This window comes from Aythya ferina (assembly GCF_964211825.1).
Source record: "Aythya ferina genome assembly, chromosome: 2".
Taxonomy (NCBI): Eukaryota; Metazoa; Chordata; class Aves; order Anseriformes; family Anatidae; genus Aythya; species Aythya ferina.
In genome coordinates, this window is record NC_140297.1 from 50564650 (window position 1) to 50586089 (window position 21440).

The window sequence follows — 21440 nt, forward strand, 5'->3', positions numbered from 1 at the left end:
ACAGAACTTTCTGTTCTGGAGGAAAATGAACATTTTGTGTTGTAAAAAGAGATCTTTGAAAAACAACAGCAACAACAAAACAAGAACAGAACAGCAGCTACTCTTGCTACCTGAAAGATCTTGGTGACAATGTCATTTTTTCCAGAAGAAAATCTGCAAGGCCTCAGGATTTCCGTAAGCATTTTGGACTACTGGGGTGGAAAGGTGGTAGTTTTGGTAATGGTTGAAAATACCCCAAACAGGGTATGATGATTCCTAAGTTCTCTTCCCCAGATTCAGGAGAATATTCCTTCCCATACACTTTAGAGTAAGATAGGGAGTAAGGAGCGGCATGACAGTTCATCCCCCTTCTGCTAGTGGTGTCTGAGAAGCAGCCACAGGACAGGTGTGTTTCTTGGGATGGGTTATAGAAGCACATGGCAGAATAGCAGCAGTGAGACAAGCAGGAAGCAACCAGGTACATACAAACAGAACACCCCAGCCTTTCTGGCTCTGAACTATGCATATAATGTGCAGCCCTACATGCATTTTCATATAAAGCAGTTTCTTTCTTTAATGGAATCCATTAGAGAGATATCTGAACTCCTGTTCATCCTGCTGCCACTGATGTGCACTAGGCACAAACAGCACAGTCCAATTCTCTCTATTTTCTTCCTTCATGAGTCAGAAAGTGTGTATAATGTGCTAAAAGTAGTTAGAAGTGGCGAGATTAGTAAATGAATGAGCTATTTAGTATAATGAATAAGGCATCATTCAAAGACTGCTTTTTAAAATATTCTTTCCCACTCCTCAGTGAGCCTTGAGAAAAAGGTATGCCAGAAAGTTGTTCATGCTAGAAATTACGTTCAGGCTGAATTTACCCTTTCAATAGGGGTCAGTAGTTTACAGAAAAAAAAATAAAAAAAAATACATTGAAAGAGAAAATGTGGGCAGTATGAATGACAGTGAGAAAAGCAGTGAAACAAATTCTGCGGTTCAAATATGTTGCTCTGTTGTGTTCAGCTGAGCAGAGATGCCTTCATTTTGCCCACTAAAAGTCTCCTTGGGTCTCTGTAGCAAGTGCAGACACTCATTCAAGACTCGGTCAGAGCAGAAGCCAGGGTAGGTGTGCAGCCCATTGCCTGCAGGAACCTTCCTCTTCACAGACTGCTGAAAAACAGGATGCTGCCTGGCTAAGTGAGGTCCTTCATTTAGGATGTTTCACATTAAAAAGATTAGCTAGCATTGTAAAAGGCAAGATATCTGTGTTACCTGAGAATAATAACCACAGAATCCTTGAAATGTAAATTCTTGTTTTTACATATATTCATTCATGCAAATACAGATCCTGACCCAGAAATTTTATTCAGTTGAGTAATCTTCCTTTGACTTCAACAGTATTCTACTACATATGAACAAAGACACTGTCAGGTTTTGCATTTGAACAGTATCCTCCATTTGACTTCAAATGGGACTGTTGTATTATAAAAACTCCTAAATCATGCCAATTTGTCCAGACGAGATTTCAAATCTTTTTAATATTCAGCTTCAGCAATACAGAAAGCAACACTGCCAAACACTTCATAAACATTCTACTGTGCTCACATTTTGATTAGAAAATTTTCATAAAAGCCATTTCACATGGGTGTTGTCACCTGCCCTATGCTAGATGCATCATCTCCTCTGTGCAATTAGTTACAAAAGCATTGAAAAATTAGTTTATGACCTGGAATTGAGTGTTGATAAACCCTCCTGAAGACATACCCAAAACATAACCCAGGAGAATCCTCAACAGATACAAATGATTTATACATATACAATAGCACATACAGCAACCTAACAAACTAAAGACCTACCAGGAGCAGCAGTGACTAGTATCTGCTTTAAAAGGAAGAACGTAGAAGAGACCATAACTGAGGAGTAAGAGGTTGAATCCTCAAACTAGGGAAAAGTACAGAGCACACTAATATTTGGGGGGATTTACAACATCCGTGTACTTTCTGATGGAAATACAGGCAAGGAAGGAGCACAGAAAAAGAAAGGTTTGGGCAACCGCCATGGAAAGTTGCACATTGACAGTACACTGCTGCTTCCTTATTTAGGAGATAATACTTGGTCTTCTGAACCACAGGTTCACCTCACCCACCACATGATCTACACTGCCATAACAGGAGCATCCAGAATACACTCATTTTGGCCTCCTGTTCCACACATGCTGTCTGCTGGCTGTCTCACTACCTCGCTTGCTCACAGGACGCCACTACAGTACTTCAAGGGAGTGTATAAACAGGAGGGGAAAACACTGTTTACTTGTGTTGATAGTGATAGAACAATGGGGAAAGGTTTTAAACTAAGATGGGAGATTTAGATATTTAGATATTTGGAGGAAGTTTTTCACTCAGAGGGTGGTGAGGCACTGGAACAGGTTGCCCAGAGAGGTTGTGGATGCTCCATCCCTGGGGGCATTCAAGGCCAGGCTGGATGCGGCCCTGGGCAGCCTGTTCTAGTGGTCAGCAACCCTGCTCAGAGCAGGGGGGTTGAAACTAGATGATATTTAAGGTCCTTCTTAACCCAGGCCATTCTATGATTCTATGATTCAGTGATTCTGTGATTCTACCGATGCACTTGGGACACCACCATTTCTGATGTGGCAGTGGCTGTGGCTTCAAATTGCAGCAAAACTGATAAAATAACCAGCTGCCATGAAAAGGGTTGTCCCTGCACTTCCCCTCTTGCATGCCATCTCCACCTCCCTTGTGCCAGCTGTGGTCCTTGGCTGGCCACATGGTGAACCAGCTCAGGGAGATGGGCAGCACCATGACAGCACTCCCAAAAAAGGCAGTTCTCAGCTTGGTGTTGTCTTAGTCAAGTTGGTCATTAAACAGCAGCAAGCACAAACAACTACTAAAAGCTATTTTTCACATGTGGGTTAGAAAAGACAGAAGCTGTGGTATTCCTGTATGAACCAAGAGACCCAAAATTCCCCAGTATGGTAAGCGCCACTCTGAAAACATTACATTCTCTTATTCCTTGGAGCAAATCATTGGGGGCCTCATACTGAAAATATATTTATATATATATATATGATAAACAGACCAAAACAGTAGGTTAGGAGCTGAAAAAACAAAACAAACTAAACATAATAAATCATCAACACCTCATAGCATAAGAAAATTCCTGTGTAGTGTCATCTGCTGATTATTACAGTTTCATTTACATTGGAATTTGCATTGTTTCCATGCAACTTTTGAGCATCCAAATAATTACAGTTGTGTTACTGTATTATTTTAAATCTAGTCAGTGAAGTGAATAGAGGAGCCCATCCCTGTGTTATTCTGGCCAATATTACATTCTATTACATAAGAAATGGGAATTAAATCAAATTTAATGCACCATTTTAATAAGATGACAACTGCAGTTCTAGATTGCAATTATGGAGATAATTACAATTTCATTGGTACTGCTTAAGATTAAGAGTACAAAATTTACCTTGGATGAACATTTCATTATCTAAGATGAACCCAAGCTATTTTTCTTCTAAATCATATCTTGGCTTATTTTATTTCTTAGCTTTGACTGTTTAATAAAGGCATAAAGAATTTTACAGGTAGAGTATATCAAAACAGGCTAGCTGGTTCAACGTCAAGTTACTGTACAGTGATTTAAAAAAAAAAAAAACAAAAAAAAACTAATTTTGAAACAGTTCTGGAGGCTGAGTATAAAGATTATTAAACATAAGTTTTATATATGCAGAAAAATTGCTTTTGCATGAATTCACTTTTAAAATGTTAATATATGCATAAGAAAATTGTGTTTCTTAATCTCTGAAGAAACACTTATCACTAGGAACCGCTTAATTCTTTTCCTGTGCTTGATTTATTAGCTTATGAAATTATGCTAATAGTTTGCATGCTAATGGTTTTGGGGCTCAAATGACCTGATTTTAATAATGAAGTAATTTATGCAGTAAATGTAATCAGCATCTATGAATCTCACTTAAAAGAACATATCAGTGATTACCTATGCTAAAAACAAACGCTTGTCAGCATGGTACACAGTATATGTTATGACAGGGAACTGGGATGTGTTCAGTTCATCATACCCTTTAGGCTGGTTGAGTCCCACTTCGATGAGCTACACTAAGGCCTACAACTGCAGCTCCCTTAACAGTTTACACAGCTCACTGTCAGCCAGCTTCCTCACATGGTCACCTTTTAAAGAAAGAAGACAATGGCAGGAGATGGACAGCACCAGGACTGAAGGCTAACCTGGAGACACTAAGAATTGCTCCATGAGTAAAAGACCTCAGTGACAAAGAAACCTCACACACTTGGGTAGAGGAGGTTGCAGGAAGAAGGGAAAGTGTGTGTTTAGTTAAGAAGTTTTAAGCTTTACAGGTGGCAGGAAAAACTGCGCTTTTATTAAGGATGTGACCTGCATGGCATATAAAAGGTGAAACTCCTTGCAACATTTGGGCAGCCAGTGTGAAATCGATCCTTCACAAAGATTCTTTCCTAAAACAGCTGTATTTACAGACCTGCTCACTGCAAGGATGTATTTGAACCTCCATCACCCTGCATCACTTCCTGCACTGTTCCTCAAGATGAGAAGAAATTCAAGACTGTGCTCTGAAATGTAAACAGCAATGGTTTCTTTGTAGTAATGGATGCTTATGTTTTGATAACCTGCTGAACATCAATATTCACATTGGCATAAAAAAAAAATAAATCAAAAATATATTACTAGCTGCCAAAGATGATCTAACTGTTCAAACATGCAGACAGAAGCTTCAGGAGTTCTGACTGGACATTATCCAAAATGTATAAAGTCAATGGAAGAGCTGGATCATCCCTTCCCCAAAGAAAATGAAATGCCTAAAGGCCAGAAGTCCCCTCCCCTTCCAAAGACCAATACTGAAAAACTGTATTTTGCTTAATAAATATTAATAAATACCTTTATTGCAGCATCTCAAGCAGATGGTGAAAAAATGGCTTAGAGCACTACATGTATTTCCTGAGTTTTTAGTTTTGCAAAGCACAGAGGTGATATGCTCTGAGTGTGGCTAATGTTTTTTATCCCAGGATTCAGACTCATAGATTCATGTGATTTATTTCTTGTCCCTCTAAATACCTGAAAGAGGAAAACAAGTGTGACACTGTAGGGTTTGTTATCTTTTATTCTGGTCGTAAACAGACATACATAAGACATGTATGGATCATCCAAAAACAGCTCATCAGAAGTTGTTCAGACTGTTCCTTCTACAGACCACATAGGCCTCACCGAACAGTGAGATGCATAAAACTTTTGAGTAGGGCCTCTAAGAATCTCATGAAGGCAGTCTTGGTATAAAACGTGAGATAAAGGCCAGGCTGCTGCCTGCACATAGCTTCAGAGGATGGCGAAGCTGACCCTCTGTTTTAGCCCTGGGTAGGTGCTGGGCGCAGGAACAAGAAACCTGCTGAAAGTGTCCCTGTAGAAGCAGAAACAGGACTTATCCTGCAAGCTGCAAAGTCTCCTGCTCCAGAGAAGCCCAGGCTGGGCTGAACTCCACTAGTATAATAATAAGAGCAAACTTGATCAAAGCCTGTGTGTTTGCTTTAGAAGTGGATGCCATACACTCTGTTACCATAGAGCCGTGACAGCTTAATGAGCCATCACCCATCAGCTGCGCTGCTGTTACTATGTGTATGTCCCTGCCCTGCCCCCTCTCCCCAGAGAAATGATCCTCAGCCCCACCGAGAGTCTCGCAGACAAGTCCTCACTGCACGGAGCTGCCTGCTGCCATCCATCTGACAAACCCAGGCATCCTCATCTCGCAAAACAGGATTTCTGGAGGTGAAAACTCCCCTCCTCCATTTCCATACGCTGTGCCTGGAGGACACTCCCCTGACAAGAGGGCCCTGCTGTCGGCAGAGGCAGGGTCAGGAAGGCAGAAGATAAAAGGACAAATTTCAAAGTTCAGACATAGTTTTTTTGGCAAACTGTAACAGCTCAAAGGGGTAAGTATCTGTCTACTGTACTTGGAGCTCTGACAAGAATAACTTACCACTGACAAACTCGGCTCACAAACACCACAAACCCAAGCCACAGAGCCCTCAGTTCTGGTGCACGCTTCCCATCAGACACACACACAGACGCCCAGATAGCCAGCATCAGCATTTCAAAAGCAAACAGGAAAATCCCGACATGCTCCTTCTCCTCCACTTGTGGGAATCTCAGCTTCCCCGGCTGGGTCAGGACCTGGGGCCCTGTGGTCTCTTCAGCTGTGAGAGGAAAGGGAGCACTGCAGTTGCTGCCCTCTGCTCCTGGACAAGGGTTCAGAGGCAGACAGAGGGCTGGGGCTGCCCATGTGCTGTTGCAGTGCCCATCAGCAGCCTCGCCTGCTCAGCTTTGGCTCTCTTGCAACGTGGGGAAGCCACCTCAGCCCTTCTGCAGAGGCACCGAGGTGGTGGTTAGTATTAGGAGATGCTTGTTGGTCCTGCAGCGTTGCACTCATTTTGGCTGAGAGCTTTCTGCAAGAGGGTGAAGGTTCATGTTTGTGTGTGTAAAAGTACAAAATCTGAAGGGAAGAGCTTGGGACCTGGGGTGCTCCCTCACCTGCTGTGGTTCTGGAAAGGAGGCACAAGGAGGAGGTATGCATCCGTGGGCACTTCACTCTAGCCTGGAGGGCTATCTGTGAGGTTTCATACTGACACAACAAAGTATTGACACACTAAAACACAATATTTACAAACAGACTAATCTGTCCTGGGAATAATTCTAACACCACAACTCCAGAAATTAGCTCAGTAGAAACCATCCTTTTATTTACTTACCTACATCAAAGCAGAACAGAAACACATCACAATGTAAGCAAAATGCTATATGATTTGAATCTATCAAATTATTAATTAGCTGTCTTAAATAAAGCAGTCTGTTAGCAGAGTCATCTTCATCCTACTCTTGTTTCTTACGCTGTGTCTTGATTTAATATTAGGTTTTAAATACTTCTGGGCAAGGATTTGTTTCCCTATATACTTGTTTTACTCCCAGTAAACAGGCCTGCAGTTTCTAAATGCAATCAGCAATAATATTTATTGCTTTTTTGTGTGCCTATCCAGAAAAAGAAAATTGTTACCAGAATAACACTCAGAACAATAACAGGATGCAATTGTGCACCCTTTTCTTCAAGCTCACATGCTTCACTCCAGAATCATGCCAGTTTGTGTGGAAGTCAGCGGGAAATGTGACCAAATGAGGACTTCTGATTTATTTTCCAGGCATCTCTCTGCCGGATTTATCACAGCTAATGCCTTTTGTTTCTTTCTCTTCATACACTAGGAATGTAAGTAGGCCACAATGGCAAATCTGCACATTTGGTCAAGAAAGTTACTGTGATTTCAAAAATAGGTGTGAAAAACACCATGTTGCAAGCTGGGAAGGGAATAAAAATATGAGATTCAATGTATTCATTATTTTTAGAAACAAGAACAAGAAAAAGCCTGGCTTCCAGGATTGCTATGAAGCCTTTCCTTAGTCTCATCACTCCATTTTAATTCCTGGACTCTCAGCAGCCCGATATTCCTATATCAGTGTGTGCTCCTGCAGAACACTGATGCTTCCTGCCTAGGAATGGTTAAATGTATGGATACGCGTTTCTGCACATCTCTGCCTCTTTTTCTCCCCATCCCTGCTCCTGAATCAAATGCCTCCTGCCTCCTTCTGTGTTGCTTCATGGCTCTTTGACTCCTCTCCTCCTCCTGTGGCCTGCTTCTCGGTACCCCCCTCTCCTCAGCACAGCAGCTTCAGGCCAGGGTGACCTCTCCCTCAGGGTCTTTTGTCTAGTTGTCTCTGTCATCGTGGAGTGACAGGGAGCAGGATCACCACCCCAGCGTCTCCCTAATCAGGCAGCACTCACACAGCTCACACGCCTGCCTGCAGGCTTCTCTCTTTAATGTGACATTGATCATCATGACACAAAATGGTCACAGATATCTCTTCCTAAAATTCAGGAAAGTGACAGCTAGAGACAGAATCACTATTCTATGGCCTCAAGACTATATGGATTATTCAGGTTAGGATAAATCAGGATGGATATTTGCCCTACTTCCATATTCTAGCTATTAATAACCAAAAGCACGCCAGATTGTGGCTTGTTCTGTGTGACTGCACAAGGGAGCAACGCTGCCTCCCCCACACCTCCCTGTACACATGCACAGACTAACATTTTTGGCTAATATCTGAAAGACATTTGCAAACCCAGCCTTTGAGCTCGGAGTCAAGCCTCAAGCACATGGAGGCCCTCCTTCACCAGGCAAGAAAAGGAAGCCAAGACAGGCTGTACAAAGATACAGAAGACCTGTTCTTTGGTCTACTGACCCAGAAACCCTGCAGAATACAAACTGCTTCCCTCCCTCTGCTTTCTTCAAGCCACAGTACAGTTCAGTTCAGTCAGTCAGGGCTCACCCCCTTCGATAAGCACATTGCCTCAAAATGTACCTACTTCTGGGAAGACCTGGTAGAGAAGATGGTGAACACTCACCTAGAGAAGCCCAGTCACACCAGTCCCAGAAAGACTCTTATCCACTGTACCTATACAGGATTTCAGTACGAAGAAGCAGCACTTCCTCCTCATTACTGAAACAAAGAGAGGGAGAGCAAGCATATAGTTACAGAAATAAATCAAGTTGCACCTTCCATGGCTTTAAAATAGCAAGTGAATTATCCTCCATAATGAGTCAGTGCTCACCTTTTAGAAGGATGTGAGACAGAAATTGTACAACGTTTCAATGTTTCATTGCAGAATGCAATTGCAGAATAACTTTTTTAAGCCTTTTTTTTTTTTTTTTTTTTTAATTTTGGAAGATTAAACCCTCACAAGCTTAAAGTTCTTCCACTTTTTAAAATAGTCTTTCAAATGCCAGATTTTGCCTTTGGTTGCAAAGGGAAAAACAGATATTTTGCAGTCCACTGAGATGAAAGAACAACCCTGACAGCTGAGACAGCTTCCCTGAATAGGATCCCTCTGCTCTTGGGAGTTGGAAAGCTATTCTCTGCCATCCCTTTTGGGTCACTTATGCAATCTGCTCTAGCAACTGGTGCCAGTTCAGCTCAGCTACAGACCAGACTCTCTGGACAGTTGAAATGCCATTCCCTGAATCTGCCTAGGAATAAAGTCTTTATACTTCTGTCAACCACCACATACATGGCCTATTACTGTAAAGCATTACTGCTAGTCCCAACAGTTAACCATTTTAATTTTGAGATGATAGTTCTCATATGGCAACTGCATCCCACAGCAGTTATGCAGGTAGTTGAACTCTCTTTTGTCTGTGTTTCTAGCCAGTACTACATATTTTATTCATCAGATAAAAAGCAAGCAAAGCAACAATAGAAAGAGTAGGTCAAACACCAACAGCACTGCATGAGCCTCAACAACACTCATTTGTCCTCTCCTGCTTCTCCCGCAATGCTCCAGCCACTGTTGACTCTGATCTTACTTAGTTGACGCATGGCCTCAGCAAATGCAGTTCATAATCTCCACATCTTTTGTCCTCTACTGAGTGTACTGCCAGTATTTCTAAGCAGCAGCCTCAAACAGGCTCTTCCTGCTCAGCTCATTTAATAACTAGATTTGCTAGATCTCTACCCATTATTTGGCAAAGGGCATGATATTATTTGCCAGGTCCTATCTTGGGTAGCTCTTCCAAAAGTTGTTTAGGCCAGAGAAATAAAAAGTGTCCTTCATTTTGTTTCAGAAAGAAACCCTTAATTTTTTTTTTTTCCTGCTTTCTTTGATTCTAATTGTAATATTATCCTAGGCAGAGACATCTTCAAACAAATACTGGTCAGAGGTCTCCTGAGGACCTAAACTAGGTTTGCCTTTGTACTGAAAACAGAAAGAAGAAAAACCTTCAGGTTTGTTACATGAAAAGGTTAGTCAGGAAATAACTTGGAGAAAGGAGAAAAGAAGTGTAGCAGTTCCACACTGCAAATGTAATTTTAAATGGACTTTCCAGGGGGGTAAGAAAATGAAAAAAAAAAAAAAAAAAAAAGGAATTTTTTTTTTTTTGCATCCCTGTTAAAAGAGCAATCCACAATCTTGTTTGCTGACCTTTCTAAATTTGGGGACTGGAGCAGATCATTATGGATGGCAGACAGAACAACCCCTCAGAGGAATTACAGAGAAAAAGGCACAGGCAGCCTGAAGGAGTAGATTGTTTTGAAAGAAGCTAATCTATGAGCAGAGACAGAAAGTGAGAGGGAGATTTCTCCCCTTATTGCCTATACCTATCAGCCAAAATCTGAAATAGGAGATCCTTTCCAACAGTGATTCTCAATATCTTACTAATATAGACTATGTCTTAACAGCTATGGTAGAGCCTGACATACCTAATGGATTAAGTTTCAGATCAAGGCTACATGAATCAAGAATGACTGCTGGACTGAAAGCTGGAACTGAAACAGGGAAACAAAAATTCTGGAGAGCAAATAAAGAGAAATGGGATCATGTCCACCTAGAAGTGAGACTCAAACTCAGAAAAAGCTCACGCTTGAGCTACAGTGAGCCTCTGTTCACTGTAGAGGCTTATCGCTCTATTGGATCCCACATTATAATTAGCAAATGAAGCATCAAATGATGAACGTTTGATTTCGTTTGCAAACATATATATACACAAGATGATGAATAATCAATGCAAAATACAAAAGCTTACCAAATTATGTAATTATACATTTCCTGCAGATTTTCTGCAGTTTTTCTTATAATGTCTGAATGTTGCTTGCCATGTTATCAACAGCTTTTTATTATTTAAATATTTAATCCCATGATTAACGCATTTCTGCATTAAACAGATATGAAATTTGGTGCTGCCATATAAAAGGTACAGATGTAAAACTGATATTGTATGTCTTTTGCTCAAATATAATTCTGGCTTTGTAAATAACTGATAAATTAAAATGAGTTTCAATACAAATATTCCTTTATTTTTATATTATTCCTTATAATATACAACATCTGATGATATTTATGGAGACATGCTGGAGCTCTTAAGGTTATTTTTTCCCATCTGACATTACAATTATTTTCCTCTACATGTATTTCAGAGAAGCACTAGTCCAATAAAAAACTGTTCCTAGGGAAATTCCCTTGCAGAACACTGTCAGCAAGAGCTGGTACCAGACAAACAGGTGGAAGACACATTAAAGTCAACTACCTAAACAAATCTAAACTCACCCTCATATTTCTCTACTTAATAAGCCAGAAGCTCAGAGGTTGAGCAACATGCACAGGAGATGCGTGAATGTAGCAACACATGTCCTCAAAGGCTACTGGGACACAAGCAGCAATTTTGCAGCAGCATACTATAGACTTACCAAGTATATAAACATATTTCTTAGAGTAATGTTAAAATATCAGATGGCTTCTTTCACATGTATGTGAAGCTTTTGTACACCATGGGAGCCTCTTTTTGTTCAGTGTCTGGGCACTACTCCCTGATCCAAAAAAGAAGCAAGAGACTCTCCCTCCTTCTCCAGTCCCAGGAGTGTTTGAGATTCACATGGTTTTGTTTGCTTCACTGAGAAATGGGAAAAAAAAAAAAAAAAAAAAAAAAAAAAAGGTTAAAAGGAGGGTCAGACACTCATACCACTCTGCTTTTCTGTTCTTATGAAAGGGTGATGTTTGCCTACCTAAAATAATTTTATTTACTCAAAAGGTAGGGGGGACTTTAGAGGCAGAACACAAAGGTAAATCTGGTTCTGCAGAGACAACCAATAAGGGTTCTCAGAAGATAATTCTGAGATCAAAAGTCAGTTTAGCTCTTAGATGCAACTTGGGTGTTCTTACTGATGAAAATTGTCACCTAATTCCTGGGAGGATTTCATCAGCGTAACAAAAGACACCAATAATCCCATTTAAATGCCTTCTACAAAAAAACTTATTTCACCAAGGAATTGATTCTCTAGGGAAGTCTCATTTCTCCAACAAGCACCAAAAATCCAAGCTCATGCTTTCTCTGATATATATCTATAAAAGATACGTCTGATACATGAATACATGCATTTACTAGTTGGAGCTGTTTATATATGTTAATCCAGAAATAATTTATGTTTCCATTAGACCAATAGATGACCCTAAGTGAAATCCAGACTGTACATCCATTACTGGGCAGCCTTTGGACCCTGCCTTGAGTATTATGTATACTGCACCATTTAAACTTGAGCATGCTCAGTAAAGAAATTTATTTTAAGAGCAAAAAAATGAGAAGATTCTTTATTAAGCATATCCATGTCTTGAAATTTCATCAAATATTCTGACAGTAACTCACTAGGCCCAAGTAAAAATTTTATTTAACTACCCCTGATTTAAAACTGTAAAGAGTAAAAGTATTTTTCTTAAATGAATGATGCTGAATCCATTTTGGGCCACATCATGATGCCAAGTGTGCCAAAATAGTATCAGCTATCATTGTGTACTGGGTTTCCCAAGAAGTTACAAATTGATTTGCAAGGTGAGTTAAAAGCTTGGGATATGTTCTCTATGGAAACAAAACTCAGAATCTCAGGGCAAGTGGTGGGATTTTTTATTTTTGTCCACATCAGTCGTTAGGAATTCATTCATCAATCTCTAGTGACTCAATCACTAGGAACACGAAGCAGAAGCATTAATATATTTTTGGAAACTAAAGGAATGTACACATGAACTTTGAAATTCAGAGATGGACTGGATACAGCAAAGCTTATTAAACTACTTCTCTACAGTTATTTTCCATCCTTTCACTACCCTGAAGATGGATGCAGGAGGTTAGAATAACAAAACTATACATCAAACATTAGAGATGAAAAGACTTTCACCGCATCTTTTCCTTCCTCTGCCCCAAATGAGGTGCAGCAAGCTAAAAAAAAAAAAAAAAGCATATTATATCCATACCGTCACACAAACAACCTCAGCTTTCAAGACTGCTGTGGGCTACAAAAATAATATTATTTCAAGCATGCAGACATACCTTCCTGAGTAGACATCCAGCATTGGGAAAGAGACCTTGTGCCATGAAGCCATCCCTTAAGTAACTGATTAAAATATGTCTGTGTATCAGCTGGCCTATCACCTTAGGCGGCAAACTGAGGAATCTGAAAGGGAAGTCAGAAGAAAATAAACTATTCTTGGACCATCGTTGCCTTGCAAGTAAGCTCACTTGGCCTTTGAACAAGCTAAGCATTTTAGCCCAGCTGCACTCCAATTCAAGAATTTAATAGTGCATTGGAGATACATACATGGGCCACCCACCTTACAAATGGTAATCTCACTGTAATGAGCATAGTTCACTCGTAGTTCCAGGGCAGAAGGTGACAGATGGGAACAACATCCTGTATATCGATAAGAGAACTAGAGAATAATAACAATGGCATCTTTCCTTGAAAGCTGCTTTGGCTCTGCTTTTTCCAGTGGGACTGAGTCAGAGGCATATAACTCAGCAAGCTGAAAAACTGTTAGGACTTCTACGTTAACCTCTGTACATGGGCACTATGCGGTACGTCACATGCTAAGGATGAAAAGCCTTCTTCTGAGAAAAACGACCTTCTTTTTCAAAATGTGGGTTTGGATGTTTACCCACACAGGAGTGAAATCATCAAACCAAGGTCAGTGTTTTCATTTGAGACTAACCCAGACCACAGATCACAGACATGGCTGTCTTCTCTTGAACTTTAGGAGTGCCTGGAAGTGCTTGGTGCCCAACCTGGTATTTTGAATTTCTTTTATAGGTAAACTTTAACCACAGATGTTAAAATGATATAGGGTCAAATATACAGTGAAATGAATATTCTGGAAAGGGAAGGGAAGATGGAAGAGAAGACAAAAGTATTACTACCATATCGAAGAGCAGGGAGAGAGGACATCAAAGAAAGCACACGAGGTAGCTCAGGGAGTCTCCATGAGTTTAAGCTTTGAAATTCAGCATCCCAGAAAGGCTTGGATCTCTTGTCTTTCTCTGGTACTCTGAGCTAAAATCTCTAACAAAAGAAGCCCAATAAAATGGAAGCCCAAATTCTCATTTCTGAGCTGTACTTCCCTGAAGTTTGGCTCAGGAATTTTAAAGGAGCAGGTGGAGTTAGGATCCAAACTTTCACGGTCTTAGGCATTTTAACCTGGGGCATGAAAGTTGGCCAATGCTCTCTGTGGCTGTGTGACAGATTGCCACCCCATGTGCCATGAAATCATCTGGTGAGCCGCAATGAAGGTTGTGGCATCTATCCTGCAGACATTGAAGAGGGGAGCAATGGAGGCTGCTGAACAATGGCAAGAGGTGTCCTGACAGAACTAGCAAAGGAGGCGTAGGTACCATCTATCTGCCTCTTCTTGTGTTAAGTTCATCCTAGTTACTATCAGTCCATCAGGATTATGAAACTTTATTACATCCACCCACAAAACCAAGGAATTAAAATTAAAAAAAAAAAAAAAAAAAAAAAGAGGGGAAAAATTATCTCTAGTTCAAACACTGAAGATGGAACAAGAACAAGTCTTGTACAAACATTTCAGTCAAATAAACAGGGGAATTCAATAGATGCCAAGAAATTTATATTAGGGAGTCTCACTTAGGAGATTTTAACAGCCTGCATAGTAGGCTTCAGTGGAATATTTTTGTATGACATCTTAACAACAAAAACTGATGAAAATTCACATTGTTCACAGTGAAAAGAAAACATCAGGTCTTTTTCCACTGTCTTCCCTTTGGTTTAGTCTTGCCTTGTTATATTCTAACTTAAGCCAATTTGGGATGTTAACAGCATACAAATATGCTTTTCCCATGAGATGTCAGGAAAGGGTTTTTTTGTTGTGGTTGTTGTTGTTGTTTTGAGCTAGAATTGTGTTAAGCTGATTACTTCTTTTAGTTTCTTCTTAATAATAAAGCATTTTTAATTGTTTGAATCCTAACAGTTGATACAGCTGTTTAGAGAGCCAGGGAATGCAAATGAAGACTAAGAAATTCTTTCAATAGAAAATCAGAACTCTATGCTATGGCAACAGCAATTTTTCATTGAATTACAGATTCCTCAGGGTTGCTTTCTCCATATTGACAAGATCATTTCACAGGGAGAGGAGGTAAGGGAAAAGAGAGATCTTACTGAAGAAAGAGAATTGTTATGACGAGCAATTAACAACATATACACCAGCATGTCACAGTGGGTCTTCTCCTTTCATTCCATGAAATAGACTGATTATAAAAACGCTTCCCATTTGAGTGCCTCAACCATAATGCAGTTTGCATCAAGCTGCATTTTCCCTCAGGCTGAAAAATACTGACATCAACAGGAACACCACATGTGTTGAACCTGCCATCACCAGCCTGCAAAAACCGCTGCCCTCACTATTTCTCATACATCCTGGTGAACTGCCTGCTTGCACAGACCGGGCTAACTCAGCTCCACTATGAAGTCTGTTGTCACAGGGACTTGTGCTTTGCCATTTCCCCCAAATATTTGCATTTTTCACATGCTGCTTTTTTGATGTCACCTCTTCCCTTTAATATCCATGCCAAACCGTTACAGGAAAAACAGCCTTGAAGCCTGCATAACCTCCACTTCACTTGCATGTTAGGGAAGAGATTCATAATGAGTCGTAATAATGTAAAGGCTTGTTTACATGACATTATCAGCATATGCAAATTAGCCTTCTCTAATCATATCAAAGGTGGTATTGACAGAGTTGTGATAAAATGTGTCTTGATACATACATGGCACTATTTTTTTTCTTGTTCTTAAAGGGGCTTTTTCTTATTTTCATTGCTGGTAGGATCTGCCGTGCATTCCCCACTGAATATCACTACATGGTTTCTTAATGGAAAACTAAAGGCGTCTTTATTGTTCCCTCTCCTTTTCCAAAATTCCACTCATATCTATAAAGAACTACCCTTTATACCAATTAGTTAGACAGTGAAGGTTTTTTTCTCTTTTAATCACATATATGTGAGTAAGAAACAATCCTGGGCACTAAATCACAACTGAATAGTAGGTTTTCTAAAGGAGTTACTTGTGTCCAGACCAAATGTTAGGCAGCAAAACCCTGGAGAGTTAATGTTGGCCTATGGTCTGTATTTGTGAGTTTAATCTGGGTACAGCTACGACTTGTACTGCCACGAGATACTGGACCAAAAGTTTACACAGATTCTATGGCATTGCTGCCTAAGCCTCTGTGTACACTGAAGTCCTCTGTCTATGCCTCAGCTCCAGAAGGTTTTCCTGTGAGGAAACAGAAATGATTAACCAACATGGTTTCTCTCTACTCCCAACCTCCTGGGGTATCTTGCACCTTTGAAATCATGGCTTTTTCATGGCAGTTTAAACAACTGAACAATATTTCTACAAAAAACAGGGTGCTGAAAGAAAATCACTTTGCTTTCTCTTCAAATTTTAAAAACATTTAAGTGGCACAAACCTCGATATTTTACAGAAAGAAGTCATGGAAAGAACAGCATAACCACTTATTTTCTGGTCTAGAAAATCAACTCTATCTTCAAAATTAAAGCTTTAAAAAGAATCCATATTTTATCAGACTTAGCTTTTGAACATACTAAAAGAAAACAGGCAATACTTCTGATACTGTTGAGAACACGGTAAAATGAAATACCAAATATGACAACAATCAAAGACAAGTTACCCTTTGTGTATTGGGATCACCACAACATAAAGGTGCATAAGATAAAACAGAAAAATAGAACAGAATGTGCCGTTTTATTTTCTGTTTGCCATGTTCAGATTCCAGTAATGAACCTCAGTGATGGGGTGGCACTAAGGGGCCTTAAACATCCATTGTAGACACATTATTTTTGAAGGTCATAACTGAAAGATAAACAAAGTTATCCTGCTCTAATTTTCTTAAGGTTATCACAGAAAAAAAGGACCCATCTTCAAAAAACATTTATCAAGGATCTGACTGTGATAGCTGTGTCTTCAAAAATCACATTTGCACATACTAAAATCGTATCTCTTCCCGTGCAGTAAGACACCTGTGAGCAAAGGGTTCTTTAGTGTAAGCAAGTGCTGGCCTGAGATCACAACATATGCACACAAAGAGAGACAGCAAGAGATATTAAATCTACTATTTCCAAGTATTTAAATAGGATTTTAATGTTAGGTACTCCTTTTTCGTACTACCCTACTCTAGCCTCCTTCACCTTTGAAGCCCCACTTGCAAAATCTGATCATGGATTTCCCCATTACAATATCTTAACTCTAGCCCTTACCTCCTTTCTCTCTTAGTACATATTTTTTCTTGGTTGTTGTTGGCTGGGTTTTGTTGTTGTTGACCAGTCCGACACATTCAGAAGCCCAGTAAAAATACCCAAAAAATGCTAGCAGAATGATCTTGCCCACATGTTCACAACCTTCCTGGTATGTCTCCTTCTCTTCTATCTCCTGCAGGTGTCAGGAAGATCAGTGCCTTCTGCTGCAAACCAGCCCTGTGCAGGCTTGTGCACAGTGTTAGAGGAAACCACAGAATCACTGCTGATTAGCAGTTAGTAGAATCCCATCTCATGCTCTGATTTTGGAGGGAAGGGAGGAAGGAATAGACAATATGCTGCTATTAATTTTCCTAGAAGTTATGTATAACAAGGAAAATAATATAAACGCTTGCAATGTGTTTTTCTCTTCTCTGCACTTTGCAAATGCAATTCTTCTAATTTTTCTAACCAAACATTGAACTAAAAGCAGTTTACTAACCATGGAGGATTTAATGAGGTTTTTGGAAAGTATACACGCGTCACAAAATGAATTCCCCTCTATGTTTTAATGCTTGTGGGTCAATTATTTTATCTGAAGGTTGGAACTGACTTTGGGTAGAAGCATACAAGGACACTACTTGAGATGAAGTAGTAGCATTGCCTCATTTTATAGGTCAATCATCCAGTATTTCAGTCTAATACCCAAACAAAATGATGCATCTCATTTCTGCTTCAGGTTATATCTGCTCTATTTGTTCTACTGAGAGCCACCTACAAAGTTTCTGGAAGCACAGAGCTCGTTGGCTGTCTAATCTAACAGTATGAATATATGTAAATGAGCTGTTTAGCACATAAACTGTTCCCAGGAAGATTCACCAACTAGAGATATAAGATAAAAGCAATAAAACATATCTAATATTCATACAACAAAAATGGCAAGAGATCTCTGCTATAGGATTACTTCTAAAAAATGTTTCCTATGTGTCCCATCTACCCAGAATACAGGGCTTTGGGCTGCCTGTTGGCACTGAAAGTTGTATTTAATGCTTCAGAATAGGAATGGAAAAGCACAAGCTTGTTCCCCTCTATGACTTTATTCATCATGGAGAAAAGCCACTGAAAATGGGGTGTGTTTTTCCCCAGACTATTTTACATTCAAAACAACAGCCCTGTCTGCACTGGAAAATTCCACAGTGAGTGGAGACCTGCAGAGGACAACCGGGCACATCACAAGAGACTGAAAGAAAGGACTTGGAGAAACAGGTCCATGTTTTAACCAGTTTGAAAAAGGTAACTGTGCTTACAATAAACATCACTCAGGCCTTCAGAAGATCCCTCAGGGAAAAGAAAAAGTAAAAATGTCAGATTCTAATTTTTCTGATATTTCTAAAATTATGGATACTGTCAGCAAGCCCACCTGCTTCTCCACCTGTCATTTAGCTCTTCTCAAACATTTTTCAGACATATTTTGAAACAATTTTTTTGTGGTGGTCAATGATTTTTAGTGAAAGTTAACTGCATTTAACTCCTTACAAAAATCAGTGCCTGTGCTGGATTGTATATATATACACAAACACAAACATATACTTCAACAAAGACCTCTGTCCTCTCCATCGGGTATTCGTAAACTCTTCCGCGCTAGTTCTAGTTGTATTATTGTGAAGTCATAGGCAACCTGAGAAAGGATTTTATATGAAGTATATATCCATTCAGGACTCTAATGCTTTCCATAAAATGCATTTAACGCAACACACAAAGATAAACACAAACCATCCATGCAGGAAACATACTCATGACAGTCATTCCGAAAACTCATTAAAATTTGCAAGGCATGCACAACTGCATCTAAATCTTTGGTTTGTTCTTTCAATCCAGATGCTAGCAGAGTTGGGAAAAAAAAAAAAAAAAAAAAAAAAAAAGACTCAAAGAGTGTTATAAGAGCATTCTGGGAACTAGACTGAAAGCTAACCAGAGCTTCCACTTTGCTTCTAGAATAGCCATGTTATAAAAATTATACTCTGACTAAAAGAGCCTTTCCAGATGTAGCTAGATAATACTGAACTCTGTTTCCACTAAGAGCTTTAGGAATAGTATTAGCTCACATGGAAATAATTTTTTAACTAGCTGGGAGTGGTTCCCTAACAGTTCCTGAAGCTGTTCCCCCATGCTCATATCCCCTCCTCCCTGGCTCATTTTAGGAGCTACACCCAGTGTGCAAAATGACCTCTGCACCTAAAGAGGCACAAACGATTTTATTCATGGAAAGAAAGGCATATGATAACTAACTGGCTAAAAACACCATGAGAGTCAAAGCAGAGCTTTGTACAGCTTTTACCTGACAAAACCAACATCATTATGCTGCCTTAATGATGTTGTGTTGAAATACAATGACTACAGTTTTACAGGGTCCCAGTACTACATTATGACAAATGCAGCTTCCCATAGGATGATGTAAGAAGCTAAGAAGCTTCTGGACTTATATTTTCTTAAAGTCTGTAAATTTGGAAGGTCTTGATTATGAGGTCGATAAAAAAGAGGATTATATAAAAATTAGTGATGGTGGAAGAAGAGTCAATTTTATACAGACACAGCAGCAAAGATTTTGTGCTCTAGCCCATGTAGACTGAACCATCAGGATCACTTTTTAGTTGATCTCTCACTTACTTACCTTATCAGAGTCTTTGACCTGTTCACTTATATTTTTTTTCAACACTCCACCTGAGTTTATTCCATCTGTGTTTATTTCTGAGATACTAGACTCCAAAATGTCACAGCAGTCAGAACAGTTTCTTCTGTGAATAGTTTATGCGAAATATTCACATGAAAGTTGAGGAAAGGAGAAATCAAGAGCTTCAAGCTCAAGTTTGGAGGATATAAGGTAGGTGACAATTCCAATGCTGGAGGAAAAAAAAAAAAAAAAAGTCAACCAGAAAAAAAAAGATTTCTTCAGTACAGTAAAGACACATGGTTGCTTTCCAAGTAACAGACTACTCAAGCAGGTAATACTGGTTGTTCCAAAGAACAGAACAAAGAAAAAAGAGAAGAAGAAGGGAAGGGGAAGGGGAAGGGGAAGGGGAAGGGGAAGAGAGAAAATAGGACCACATTCTGTCTTCTGTTAGGAACTTCTTAACCACTGTAAGGTACGGATCCTTGGCCTGTCAGTCAGACACCAACAAATTTCACTCATCTATAAACTCCAGGTTTTATTGTTGCAATGCCACCTTGCTTTGTCATAAAGTTCAGAGGGCACAACAGTCAGCTAGCTGCTCCTGACTCCTACCTTGGCATAAGAATACCTTAATAACTCTTGAGCTAACTAAATGTTTTATAGACTTCTGTGGATGCTCCAGTGAACCTGGAGAGCTGACCCTGACCTAAGCAGAGTCACAAGTGGGACTGGGCATGCCAAAGTGGTAGGAAAGCAGTTTTACCCACACTCTTCCTTACTTAGGATCTGGCTCATTCTATGATGCCACATAACTTGAGGAAACACCTCCACTTACCTTGTGAGCAGCCTTCCTTCTGCTCTCCACCACTATAATGGAATCCTGGGTTCTACACTGATATTTTGTGCCAGGTCTGTATGAAAGACACTATGGCCATGATCTCCCACAACATCTGTGTTTCCATCAACAAATAGGACATGCTACAGACAGAACCTGCATAGAATCTGGCTTGCCTTGCATTATCTCTTAGAGTTGTGAACAACACTAGGCAGCAACCTCTTCATCCACAGCATTGACTGACATGTATTTTTCCAGCTGAGATTCCCTTAAACATATTTCCAAGTACAAATAAAACTATTACAAATGAATGAAGTGATTCCTCCTAGTGGCTGCAAAATAAGAAAATAAGCCAGTTGTTATAATTATTGTTAAATATTTAGGAGTAAGTCCCCCACTTTCAGCATGAATGGATGGATAGAGACATTAAGCCTAGTTATGTTATTAATAATTTACACTAACTTTCAAACTGCATTAAATCTTCCCAATTCATAGCCTGTACTCAGAATTTGAACTATCAAATTGGTTCATTGACTAACTTAATTTTCTGCTGGATTCTGTACCAGCTTTGCATTTCAAAATGAGACTTCATTACATTTGTATCTTTGTTGACTACCTTTCACCAGGAAACTGACCCCCAAAATTTCATTTTTCTATAATAATATATAGCATTGACACCTATTTTAATCACAGCCCTCAGAATGCAAATACAGAAGCTGACATGGTGACTTAATTGGATTTTACATGCCAGTTTGGA

At 39.7% G+C, this 21440-nt stretch overlaps 1 long non-coding RNA gene across 1 annotated transcript in view; it reads left to right on the forward strand.

Annotated features, from left to right (window-relative positions):
• LOC311430680 overlaps positions 1 to 6918 on the forward strand; it is a 34851-nt gene extending 27933 nt beyond the window's left edge. The window contains exon 5 of the long non-coding RNA XR_014688936.1: positions 4053 to 6918. This is a non-coding gene — a long non-coding RNA (uncharacterized lncRNA). The remainder of the gene's footprint in view (positions 1 to 4052) is intronic.
• The last annotated feature ends 14522 nt before the right edge of the window (positions 6919 to 21440 follow it).